Source organism: Lactuca sativa, chromosome 1 (genome assembly GCF_002870075.4).
Source record: "Lactuca sativa cultivar Salinas chromosome 1, Lsat_Salinas_v11, whole genome shotgun sequence".
NCBI lineage: Eukaryota > Viridiplantae > Streptophyta > Magnoliopsida > Asterales > Asteraceae > Lactuca > Lactuca sativa.
The window spans coordinates 85,933,659-85,944,716 of record NC_056623.2 but is presented as its reverse complement, the minus strand read 5'-3'; positions in this window follow the sequence as shown (position 1 = coordinate 85,944,716).

Here is an 11,058-nt window from a genome sequence, read left to right as displayed (position 1 = left end):
TTCGCCATCCTCTCGAGGCGGGAATAAGTATTCAAAATTGGGAACTGTTAGAAAACAAGAGTTAGCATTCCCTCCTTGAATGATAAACATAGAAAGAAGAAAAACTAAGATCCTACCTAAACTAATCCACTCAGTACGTAGAGTATAGCCATCACTAAGCAAATGCCTATTAACAAAAAAAGTTTTTATTTTTCCATCCAATGTTATGGCAAGATGTGTTTAGGACTAAATGGTTTCTCCAGAGTTTTATTTTGGAAAAGATATGGGAAGAACCAAAGGTTCTAAGATTATAAACACTAGCAATCTCAAGTAAACCAAGATAAAGATTCTTAGTTTTATTAATATGGTCAATCCAGAACAAAATATGCCAAACCATAGGCATGATTTGAGTATAAGGGAAACGTGTCACCTCAAAAAGTTCAGAAATTAAAGGAGGAAAAGGAAAAGACAGCCCGAGCTAGAAGGGAAGATAATAAAAGCATAACCTGGATTACGATATAAAATCAAGTCTTAGTTTCACATCATGCGATCTAAAGAACGTCTATGAAGGAAAGACTTTTTAGCCTCAAGAGATTCAATCTTTGTATCTGAAAAAGTGTTGATTTCCTTTTTTATTTTTGAGAATCCCTAGATCAATGAAACCTTCATGGATAAAACCCTTGTTATCGGTTCTCAAGGTAACAATAGATTTATCCATGATTCTTGAAGAAGCAAAAATAATGCAGAGAAAGTAACTTTACTTAAGGAACTGGTAGGATGAATGGGCACGAAAGATTGTAATGGTCAATTTATAGGTTAGTGGATTGATTCAAATTCAAATTTGTTAGTAAATTGAACAGACATCCCGACTCTCTAGCATATAACGGCTAAATTACTTGGAATTATGAATTTTAGTAATCTCCAATCACCCAGGATCCTAGATTGAAGATTTCTAGGGGCAATTATTGTGGGTAGAAATTTTAACTTATCGTTTCTATATCTTGAACGTGAACTAACATCTCAGGCGAGCCCATATCAAGGATTTATTCAGTATCTTGGTATGTCATTGTTTTTCTTGTAAAATCTTGTGCAGGTACTTAAAGCTTAAGGAAAAAGAAACGGACCAAGTCAACTACATGTGGTCAATGCCTCATGAATGTTGAAGACCCTCGAGAAAGTCGGTTCAAGAAAAGATCAAGGAGAATCCCAAGAATCTCGGAATTTTAGTTACTCTTGTTATGTATAAAAGACTAGCCGATCATTGTACACACAGAAACAACATGGTACTAAATGCAATGCCTTCCGGTTATTAACCATGATTGACCAAAAAATCAAAGCAGAATGTGATGCATAGAAGCATCAAATGTAACGTGTTCATGGAGAAATCATGTTTTATCTCTCTTATCCTAATTCACTTTTTACTTTTTCATACACTATTATCATCGCTCACCTACGACCTTCAAGGATTTTACATAAAAACTCTACTTTCCTTTGGTTTTCTAGTGTAATCCTCCAACAAGGTATGATCTTTATTAACCCCTTTGATGGCATTGCTTGATTTCTGGGGGTGTTGTTGCTACATTGAGAACCTTAAGAATAACATAAGGTTCCTATGATTTCTACTTGATTGTAGTTGTATTCTTTGAAATTGATGGTACATTGATGCTTAATCAGAATGTGAAAGTCGTGAATGACAAATCCTTTGAGTTGTTGGCTTTGATTTTTCCTATTTCCAAGGTAACTCGTCCGACTACTCAATACGTTGTGTAAAATAGTAGCACACATGTCGTAAGTCCATCGGGAAACCAAATGTTGATGTTTTGATCCGATTTTAGGTTTTTTGTTTGGTTTTCCATTTGTTCTTACATGTCTATGGCTAGAAGAAATCAAAGGGAACAACCTGCTGAGGTTGCAATGGATTTTCCTGTGCAACCATATTTTAAGTTTCCTTAGACATTAACTGTTGCACCAGTAACCATATATAACAGGAAATTGGGTGGATTGATGAGCATAGGTATTCACACAACACCAATAAGTTTAGTGAATGTGGCCCCACACTTGCTACAGTCCACGTAGGCGTCATGTCATTTTTGCCAAAACTTGTCATTTGCTAGGCGCAGGTTACCACACTTGTCACTTGTCTTTAATTAATTTAGAAAATAAATATTGCAAACATATTATTTTTTTAAACTTAAATTCCATTAAAACAAATGTAGAAATTCAAAAAAAAATCACGCTAGAAATTAAAAAAAAAACATCAAACTAAAAATTAAAAAAAAAAAACCTAGACATTAAAAATATCACAAGAATACTAAAATTCAGAAACACCACACTAGAAATTCAAACATTACGCTATTTGAGGCTCTGCCTCACAATTTGCCAAAACTCAATAAGCTTGAAATCTCTGTCAGTTTCAAAACAGTAAACCTCAAGAGCATTTGGTAGCAAAATATTTCCGTTTTAACCATTTCTGGCATCCTGCATTACCCTACGAAAGACAATAGTAAACCGAGTTGCGAGTGTGTGTGCACTTCTCCATTTGGCATAGAGTAGATCTTTTCTTCGTGGTTGAAGGGCTTGGTGGTTGTATATTTCAGCGACTCTACTCCAACAAGTAGTCGAAGTGTAGTCACTGTGGTGTGGAACTGTGGATCTTCTGCTATCAATCCATGAAAGAGCGAGTAAGATGTCTTCTTCGGTCGACGAAACAATAGCAATTTTTTGTGATGAGGTGTAGAAAGGAATGGAAAAATAAGAAAGTTAAGAGAATAAAATTAATGAGATTTGATTAGGGTGAAGAGTGAATAAGGATGGGGGAATTTATAGTTAAAGATTAAGCATTTAAAATTTAAAATTAAAAAAATGGTTATATTTTTAAAGTAGGTATTTTTTTGAAAGAGGGTAATTTTTGGAAAAAAATATTTAAATAATAAATGGGTTAAAAGAAAAGAAAAAAAATATCTCACATATGTTCGTCCTCGCCGAGTTGCCGAGCCGATCTCGCCATGCCGAGGGTTGGCCCGGTGTTTGCCGAAGTAACCGAACGGTAAACGAATGCTACACTCACCAACCTAATGGACTGAGAGTTAGCAATTGATTTGGTTTTGGATGCTCGAATCTAGTTTGATTTGACTACTATTGACTTTACCAATAGTATAACATTTACATTCCGACCGGGTGGTGAGACTCGACAATGTAGTGTTAGAGATCTAACATGGTAAAGAGTGATTAATCGATTAAAACAACACTTATGGAATAAAGTAATTGAAATTCAGAGTAAACATTTCAAGAAGATCTTCATGGATCTATGAACGATTACAAATGTAATACAAGCTCTAGCAAAACACTACTTAGCGTTATTGTAACATCCCAAAATTCAAGACTAAAAATTTATTTTAATAAAACATTACTTTAAGCAAATTCATCATTTCAAAACATAACAGAGTATTAGTTTCCAAAATACATGTTCGTTATCAGAGTAAACATTCCCAGGCTATCTAATCTATGGTGTGTGCCATGCGATCACCCCGAGCTCTTCCCTCCGCTACCGGAAGTACCTGAAACCAAAACTGAAAACCGTAAGCACAAAGCTTAGTGAGTTCCCCACCCTACCACATACCATGCATAACCACATACTGCACATACTGGGCTACACCCGCTATTCTGGGCCTCGCCCCCTACCTCGGGCCTCGCCCCCTACAACGGCCCCGCCGCTCTAGGCCCCGCCTGGCTTCGAGCCCCGCTCGGATACAGATCTGTTTCACTTAGGCCTCGCCTGTCACAGGGCCTCGCCCACTAACATATAATAGCACATAAACATATCACATCACGTCACATAAGCTAAACACATACTAACGGATCTTGTCCTAAGGCCTCGCCTATCTCTGGGCCCCGCCCTTGTCCTGCTACTGATGAGTCATGGAACCCCGTCCATACTCCTACTGATGGTGAGGTACGGGCCCAGCCCACCCTCACTCCTTCCCTAACCTGGGCCTCGCCCCTGCTCTGCTGCTACTGAGATGTGGAACACCATCTACACTCCGCTATTGGTGAGATACGGGACCTCGCCCACACTTACCTCCCTACCAGGCACATACAAGTATCACATAGACAACAAGTATAAACTATCACATAAACCATTCCTTGGGCACCCGCCCTCTATCATTGGACCTCGTCCCGAATATCATACTAGCATACTGTGCCTAGGGCTGACCCCTGGGTCTTCTACTCGTAACTACATGGGCCGACATTGTGGCCGTAGACCCATTCATACAAAGGGAAACTCACCTGCACTGGCTGAACTTCCTGATGATCCCACTAGCCGCTGCCCGGCAACTCTCTGAACTCCTGCTCCACCCGCTCCCCAAGCTACCAATAACAATGTAACACTGAGTCTAATTGACCCCCGGAAGACAACCAAGTCAACTATGGTCAAAGTCAAAGTCCTGGTCCAAGTCAACCTTCCAGGTCAACCCTACTCGCCGAGTCACCTTACTGACTCGCCGAGTTCATATGTTAAAAGTCCTTCCATTCGCGACTCGACTCGCCGAGTCAGTCCATGACTCGCCGAGTCTACCGATTTCCGAGTCCTGACCTGTCCAACTCACCGAGTCTCCACTCGACTCACTGATTCGAGTCTCAACTCGAAGGGTTTGGGGTTTCGCGACCTGACTCGTCGAGTCTAAGAATAGACTCGCCGAGTCCAAGACAACCTTCAACAGACTCACCGAGTTGTTCTCCCAACTCGCCGAGTTCCTGCCCATCTTCATCTGACTCGACGAGCTGTTCATCCCACTCGTCGAGTTTCTCCAAATCTTCATGCTACTCGCCGAGTCCACTCAAAGGACTCGCCGAGTCCATTCAGATCTCCATACATGCAGAGGACTTTTGAGTCATACATGGACTCCAAACTATAGATCTACCCTTCCCAAGTCCATTCCTCACGTAAAGTTGCAAACTTTACGTGTAGAGAAGGAGATCTAGGCAAAATACACCACAAACTAGGGTTTAAGGCAAGGAGGCTCCATAGTCAACTCAAGGGCTACTACTTTATGCTTCTCAAGACCATAATATGCTTAGATCTGAAGTAGCAACTTTAGTTCTGGCTTCTAACTCAAAATAATAACATTATGGCTAAAAAGCCCCAACAACCACACATAGATCTAGGTGCAAAAAGGGTCCAGGAACTAGTTTATTACCTCCAAATTCTCAAAATGAACTCACAATCCCAGATCTATAGTCCCTTCTTGCTCCTCCAAGTTCCTTCTTCCTTCTCCAAGCTTTAATGCACCTTCCAAGGCAACAAATGGCTCAAATAGAGGATATGGCGGCTAGGGTTTAATGTTTTGGGTGAAAGAGGCAGTAAAGGAACCCTAGGGGAGAGATTGAGGCGCTTAAATAGGCTCCAAGTCCCGAATTTAGGGTTTTCCTTGCACAGACCAGACTCGCCGAGTCCACTTGGCCGACTCGCCGAGTTGGTCACTTACACCTCGACCCGGATCCCGCTCGGACTCGCCGAGTCGACCCCTAAACTTAGGGTTCTCTTTCCTTTCTTGGTCTTCAAAACTTTGGGTGTTACAACTCTCCCCACTTAAACTAAACTTCGTCCTCGAAGTTTGCCATGGCCCACCGCCTGTGATCTGCCTCCAATACCCCACCAATTATTTCAACACCAGCTGCCTACCTTCGCTGGTCTTCCACCCGGTCATTCTGACTACCATCACTCCTTGCGGATAATCATTTCGGGTCAACTCTGACCATGATCATCTTGGAACACAACTTACTTATCGACAATCCTTCTGGTACTCACCGAGTACTGCACTGAACCTATAGGGGTTCACCCCTTCTTTCCTTGCACAATTCCTTGCCTTCCCAAGGCAAAGCTCCATAACCAACTATTTCTTCTGTCACTGTGAAGATCCTATCTTCACCAATCCATTATACCCGCTAAATCCAGTGCGGGTCATTACCGTCAGTAACCACTGACACTCCTCTCTGCCAAAACTTGGTGCCGAGCACCCCTCGATTCAACTAACTGAATTCCACTATACACTGCTTACCCGCAGTACTACTGACTGAAAATTCTGCTATTCCTTGTCTGCCTTCCGGATAACTAAGACCACCCTGGTCCCTACCAACCTATCAATGCCTGGATTACCAGCTCCCACCGGTAGCTAGTCCCATCACCACCACTAGTCGCTCCTAGTGACTTCCGAAGAAACTTCGACCACCTATAACTGCTCAATCTATTCTGCCACTCAGGCACTACAATCCTGGGATCCCCGATCCCCTAACTTGACACTAAGGTCCCTACCAGGTCCCACCTGCGCTGCTAAAACTCACGGGCCTCGCCCACGGGTCCCACCCGCCTCTATCCTTCTAGTCCCACTAGTCTAATCACTCTCGCTCGGGCCTCGCCCACAGGTCTAACCCAACCATACTACTGGGCAACCCTGCTCTCAGGTCTCACCTACACTGCTAATCTCATACGGGCCTCGCCCACGGGTCTCACCTGACTATATCCTGGAGCGGCCTCTCCCAAGGTCTCACCTCTCTAGGGCTATACAGGCAACTCCCTATCATTCTCATCCACTACCCATTCCTGATCCCTATCTGATCACTAGGAGATAAAGGCCTCGCCCTAACTCCGCTAACGAAACTACTAAGGAATGCTACGGCTTACCCGTAGTCTTACCTCACCATCCATTGCTGACTGCTAGTGAATGCTACGGCTGCCCCGTAGTCTTACAACACTTCCATCACTGATTGCTAATACGAAGGCACCCACGTGCCATTAGCTCTCAAGATCCTCATTCCGACTCCCTCGAGTCCTACGGGCGATCCACAACCTGAATTCCCAACCACGTACTAACCATACCATCACACGCACTAGCTGATGGGGAGTTTCTCAAACTCCCAACCCTGAAATCCTCAATCCATCAAATGTTGAACTACTTCTTTTCCTCCTCGGAGGTTGCACACTCATTCTGGATCTGCGTGCTCCTACCTTTGCACACTCGGAGGATTCTCCCCCACTTCGATCCTGCTTACCCCTTGTTGCGCGCTACTCAAAAAGAAATCTCAATCCTTGCTACCATTCCATAATCAATCTGTTGAGGAACCCAAGCTTACCATAGCTAGGGACCTAACCAATCCATTTCTAACACTATACAACTCCGATCTAGCGAGACATACCAAGTCCCTCCCAAGCATGCTATAGTTACTGCATCCTCTGTAACCTTCTCCAATAGAGCGCATCCCCTCACTACCATTTGAATATCCAAGGTATGCAGATGGCATATAACAAGATCACAATCAACCGCTCAAAATAAAATACTCATACCGATAATGATGCAGAACCATAACAATATAATCATGCACAAATAAAAGAACTGAAAACGGAAATCGCGTACCTGCAACGTCCGGTGCTGATCGCGCCTCCAAGGTAGTCATCTGAAGAGCTCTGCCTCCTACCACAGACGCCTCTGCATGAACCTGACGGCCGTCTGTGATCCTTAAAGTTGCAGGGGCAGGTGCCATCACCCGTCCTGCTGAAAACAAACTGGGGCACTGGGCCTTCTTGTGGCCCCGCTGGTTGTAGTGAAAACATAACAGGTCTGATCCCTGTGAGGTGGTAACAGTACAATCCCTGCTGAAATGACCAGTCCGACCGCACTTGAAACAGCCAGACTCACCACCGCTACCACTCCTGCACGCGCCCCCGTGCGCCCTGCCACACTTCCCGCACCGGCTGCGGTCCTGATAATCCCTCGACCTCGAATCCGATCCCTTGGGCCTTTTGCCCGAACCTGCAGCTACCTGAACCTCATCCGGCTTCCTCTTCCGGATCTGCTCCAAATCAATTTCCCTTTCTCTAGCTCGAGAAATCATATCTTCCAGCGTCTTACAGCTGGATCTGCTCACGAACTCCCTGATGTCATCCCTCAACATCTCATGGTATCGGGCCTTCTTAATCTCCTCATCCGCAACATACTGCGGTACAAGAAGAGCCCTCTCCCTGAACTTGGCGGTGATCTCCGCCACAGTCTCAGTGGTCTTCATCAAATCCTTAAACTCCCGTGCCAACTGCTGCACCTCAATAATCGGCGAAAACTCCGCCCTGAACCTGGCCGAGAAATCGCTCCAGGTCATCGCGTCCAACGCGGCATCATCCCCCAAAGCATGACCAATCTCCTCCCACCAATCCCTCGCTCTGTCCTTCAGAAGATAGGAAGCGAGTCTGACCTTGTCCCCCTCAGGGCACCGGTTCGTACGGAATGCGTTGGCAACATCAGCCAACCATCTGCTGCTAGCGATGGGGTCCCTAGCCCCATGATAATCTGGTGCCCCGCAAGCCCTGAACTCCCGAAATATCAAGGTACGCGCTCCCATCAAAGCCATCATCTCAATACGGAAGGCTCCCAGCCTCTCATCCAAAATCTCCAATATACCCTCCTTGACCGTGCCAAAGATCACAGGAGTCTGATTCAAAATATTGCGCGTAACCTCGGCGGATATCAACTCCCTCATTCGCTCCTCGAGCTGCTCGGCCCCTGAACCCAAGCCCGATCCCTCTCCGGCGCCTGATCCGCCCGCTGGTCTCTCTCGCAATGTCACCATGTTGAAAGTATACCACAACCACTATCAGATTACTCATCACTGCTGCGAGACCAAACACACTCCCTACTAGGTTCCTGGTCTTGTCTTGGCCTTTCTCGAATCGAGTACGGATCCTCTGCTTTCAGTAGTATGGGCCCATACTACCTTCCACATCTATCTGTACTTTCCTCAGGAATTGCTTTGACTCCACCAGGCCCCTTAACCACTACTACTGCTCCCAGCACTATCTCATCCTAGGCTTACCCTAGGAAAACCTCTGACTCAACTCAAACCAGTCCTCAGCTGCTGAAGGTCTCCTTGTGATGCCAATTAGCCATCACCTGGATACCATTACATGTGACGAGGCTCAGATAATCCTTCGAGTAAGAGACTCGTCCCTACAACGGTTGGACTCAGACGAGAGCTGCGCAATAGGGCCAAATCCAGTACTCTGAGATTATTCAAACCCGATCACATGTGGCGTGACGTATCCACCTAAGGGCTAACTTCCATCCCTCAGAATCCCACCATGCACAAAGCAAGCAGCATTCAGACAAGGGAAAATCTAACCACAACATACTCAAGCAATCATATCCACATAGCAAGAAACTGAACTAGCATGCAACATAAACTCATAGACCCACACAAACTCATAAACCCAGGCATAACCTAAACATGCTATCCTACTACTGTCTAATCAGCGTTATCATGCAGCTCAGAACACATATAATAGGCACATAAGGCATCATTCCTAGATCCTTAGTCCTAATCTAGCATGCTATTCTACTAACCGAGAATCAAATCATAAACTTGTATGGGTATTTTGGGGTACTTACTTGAGCTCGGCTGATTGCATGCACCACACCTTTTTTCTCTTTTCAAAGTTCTTTTCTTTCTGAATTACTTTTGCTTTTCTAAAACTGTTTTCTTTCTCAAAACTCTCTTTTTACAAAATTGTCTTTCCATTTTGAAAAGTTTTATACCAATTCCTCAGTTTGAGTTCAGACACACCCGAGAGCATGTCTGAATCCCTCAAACCAAGGCCCTGATACCAACTTGTAACGTCCCAAAATTCAAGACTAAAAATTTCTTTAATAAAACATTACTTTAAGCAAATTCATCATTTCAAAACATAACAGAGTATTAGTTTCCAAAATACATGTTCGTTATCAGAGTAAACATTCCCAGGCTGTCTAATCTATGGTGTGTGTCATGCGATCACCCCGAGCTCTTCCCTCCGCTACCGGAAGTACCTGAAACCAAAACTGAAAACCGTAAGCACGAAGCTTAGTGAGTTCCCCACCCTACCACATACCATGCATAACCACATACTGCACATACTGGGCCACGCCCGCTATTCTGGGCCTCGCCCCTACCTCGGGCCTCGCCCGCTACAACGACCCCGCCGCTCCAGGCCCCGCCTGGCTTCGAGCCCCGCTCGGATACAGATCTGTTTCACTTAGGCCTCGCCTGTCACAGGGCCTCGCCCACTAACATATAATAGCACATAAATATATCACATCACATCACATAAGCTAAACACATACTAACGGATCTTGTCCTAAGGCCTCGCCTATCTCTGGGCCCCACCCTTGTCCTGCTACTGATGAGTCATGGAACCCCATCCATACTCCTGCTGATGGTGAGGTACGGGCCCAGCCCACCCTCACTCCTTCCCTAACTTGGCCTCGCCCCTGCTCTGTTGCTGCTGAGATGTGGAACACCATCCACACTCCGCTATTGGTGAGATATGGGACCTCGCCCACACTCACCTCCCTACCAGGCACATATAAGTATCACACAGACAACAAGTATAAACTATCACATAAACCATTCCTTGGGCACCCGCCCTCTATCATTGGACCTCGTCCCGAATATCATACTAGCATAATGTGCCTAGGGCTAACCCCTGGGTCTTCTACTCGTAACTACATGGGCCGGCATTGTGGCCGTAGACCCATTCATACAAAGGGAAACTCACCTGCACTGGCTGAACTTCCTGATGATCCCACTAGCCGCTGCCCGGCAACTCTCTGAACTCCTGCTCCACCCGCTCCCCGAGCTACCAATAACAATGTAACACTGAGTCTAATTGACCCCCGGAAGACAACCAAGTCAAATCTGGTCAAAGTCAAAATCCTGGTCCAAGTCAACCCTACTCGCCGAGTCACCCTACTGACTCGCCGAGTTCATATGTTAAAAGTCCTTCCATTCGCGACTCGACTCGCCGAGTCAGTCCATGACTCGCCGAGTCTACCGATTTCTGAGTCCTGACCTGTCCAACTCACCGAGTCTCCACTCGACTCACTGATTCGAGTCTCAACTCGAAGGGTTTGGGGTTTCGCGACCTGACTCGCCGAGTCTAAGAACAGACTCGCCGAGTCCAAGACAACCTTCAACAGACTCACCGAGTTGTTCTTCCAACTCGCCGAGTTCCTGCCCATCTTCATCTGACTCGACGAGCTGTTCATCCCACTCGTC